This window comes from Sinocyclocheilus grahami, unplaced genomic scaffold (assembly GCF_001515645.1).
Source record: "Sinocyclocheilus grahami isolate Dianchi unplaced genomic scaffold, SAMN03320097.WGS_v1.1 scaffold747.1, whole genome shotgun sequence".
NCBI lineage: Eukaryota > Metazoa > Chordata > Actinopteri > Cypriniformes > Cyprinidae > Sinocyclocheilus > Sinocyclocheilus grahami.
The window spans coordinates 1,434,244-1,437,013 of NW_015505926.1; positions in this window are offsets into that span (position 1 = coordinate 1,434,244).

Genomic DNA, 2,770 nt, shown 5'->3' on the forward strand with positions numbered 1-2,770 from the left:
AATAAAACAGTGCATTGACATAAAAAAAGGAAATTTACTTTTTGGTACTTAAGTACTTTTAAAAGCAAGTACTTCTGTACTTTTACTTAAGTAAAAATCTGTCTTTACAACTTTTACTTGTAATGGGAGTAATATTTGACCAGCAGTATCTGTACTTTCACTCAAGTAATGAAATTGAGTACTTTGTCCGCCTCTGGAATTCAGTGATGCCATCATTCAGCTCAGTTCAGTTTAGATAGTATCTGTGCAATCAAGTCGACGATATCGCTGGAAAATAAGTTTCCTCAACTAAGCAAGCTAGAGGCGACAGCGGCAAGGAACCAAAACTCCATCGGTGACAGAATGGAGGAAAAAACCTTGGGAGAAACCAGGCTCTGGAGTTGACTATACAATTCTGTGGAGATTAATCATGGCTTCTATGCAGTACCATTACAATCACGGATGGTTTGATTTTGTTTTGAGGAATGCAGAAACTTTGTGATGAGTAATAAATTATTTTTAATAACTGATAGTGTGATTATTTTTAAACACTGGGAAAATAATGCATGATTTCTGTTGAGGTTACATTTTGTCTTCGTCTAATAAACTTATGAAACAATGTTCTTTAATATTTAGATCTTGAACATCAATGCGTGTCTTTTCTCTTCATTAAAACAATTAATTTCTAAATCTCCACCTAGTCTGGTGTTTCTGAAAAAAACACAGTAATTAACTAAATGTCAGATTTTAATAATAGAGCGCACAGCAGACGCCTCTCCCGAAATGACAGAGACTGAGCAGTGCCCACACAGAGATCTCTCTGAACATGAGTATGATAATAATAATAAAACACAACACTAACACATTAGCCAAAAGGGAATTTCCCTGCACACTGTGAGCGGTGTGTTTATGTCTGATTTGTATGTCTTTAATACTCATTCATAGAGTTAAGCATGAAAAGCTAAAAGCCAAGGCAATAGCATGCCTGCCATTGAGTTATACAATGAACCAAAATCTATAAATAAGACAAGAGATAAAATATCAGAGGAGTGCAGAAATAAGAAAAAGTGCTCCGTCAAAATCTGCTCCTGTCCTCTTCACGGGATGTTTTGTTAAAAAACAAACAGTACAGAGATTTGTTTCATATAGGCAGTTATCAGAAGAAAGGTTTAACTGTGGCTTAGTGAAAACTATAAGGGATACTAAAATTCAAAAGACCTTAGTCAGGGTAGTGCCATATTCAGTTTTTGACAGGAATAAAAATCAGGCTGTGAGGGACAGAAGTACAGAGTGTTCAATGGATTGTACTGATGTTTAACAACATACTGACTGTTCAGCTAACAAAATGTCTTTCTCAAAAAAAAGAAAAAAACTTTCAGTGGACAAAACTATAAAGCAGTTAGAAAGTTGTGAAAATTCTGTGATCTAGGACCTTTATAAAGTGCATGCCATTGTAATGACTAGTCTATCCCTCACAGGCTTGTTTTCATCCTCACTAAATTCAATATGGCATCTAATCTAATTAAGGTCTATTGTCATAATCAATTACAATCAGTTTTCTCATTTAATTTCTTCATGTTTTTCGGAAATGTCGGTTTATTTTATGTTATGGACAATAACCAATAAATGTCCTTTATTTAAAAATGCCCAATAAAATGTAAAATCAATTGTTTTTGTCAATGCCAAATGAATGTTGTTAGATCACATTATAATGTACAATATAAAATATGGTTAAGTGACACAACGCTCGTTCCCTTATCTCAGGGAACCGAGGTTATGTCAGTAACCGGAGCGTTCCCTTTCGAAAGTTCACTTCACGTTGTGTATGGGGAACGAATCCAATCACGCCGTGCTGTGAGCAAAAGCAGACTAAGCCGCTCTGCGAGCCCAGTTCTGGAGCACTTATGTTAAGGCCCCTAGAGAACATGAGCCAACTGAGTCCTGAGCGTAGTTGAGGAGGGAGAAATATCATTGGGAGAAATAAGCAGTTTAAGCAGTTTAAGCCAATAAAATCCATGCCTGGAGAGCAGAGACATCTAGGCTGTAAAATCTGGCAAACGTGGACGGCGATGGCCGCACATATCTCACCCAGGGGCGTAATTTCCACTGGGGACAGGGGGGACATGTCCCCCCCGACTTTTCAAAATCACGTTTGTGTCCCCCCACTTTCAAATTTGTTTGTTATGATTTTTTAACCGCACTCCGTCATTGCCACGGAGGAGCAGGACCGAGCAGGGCACAGACGCGCGCATCCGCGTCCAGGAACGTCGCGTGCACACTCTATAAATAGCTAATTGAAAGTTCTAATGAGCGGGTATCGCGGTTGTGGCACAGTCAGCGATGGAACGCCAGAAGCTGCAACAGATGACTTTAATGTCATCATGGATGAAAAGAAAGAAAGAAAGAAAGAAAGAGAGAAAGGAGATGTGAGTTGGTTGATTCAGTAAATTAGCTCAGGTCAGGATAATCATATTTTCTGTCTACACCTTTAACATATACGGAAGTTCTAAGCGGCCATGCATTATTTTTTTTCCCTTCTTGTTTTCTCGTTATAACGACTTATTTTCTCGTTATATCGACATAACGAGAGTTGTTTTCTCGTTATAACGACTTATTTTCTCGTTATATCGACATAACGAGAGTTGTTTTCTCGTTATAACGACTTATTTTCTCGTTATATCGACATAACGAGAGTTGTTTTCTCGTTATAACGACTTAATTTTCTCGTTATATCGACATAACGAGAGTTGTTTTCTCGTTATAACGACTTAATTTTCTCGTGATCTCGACA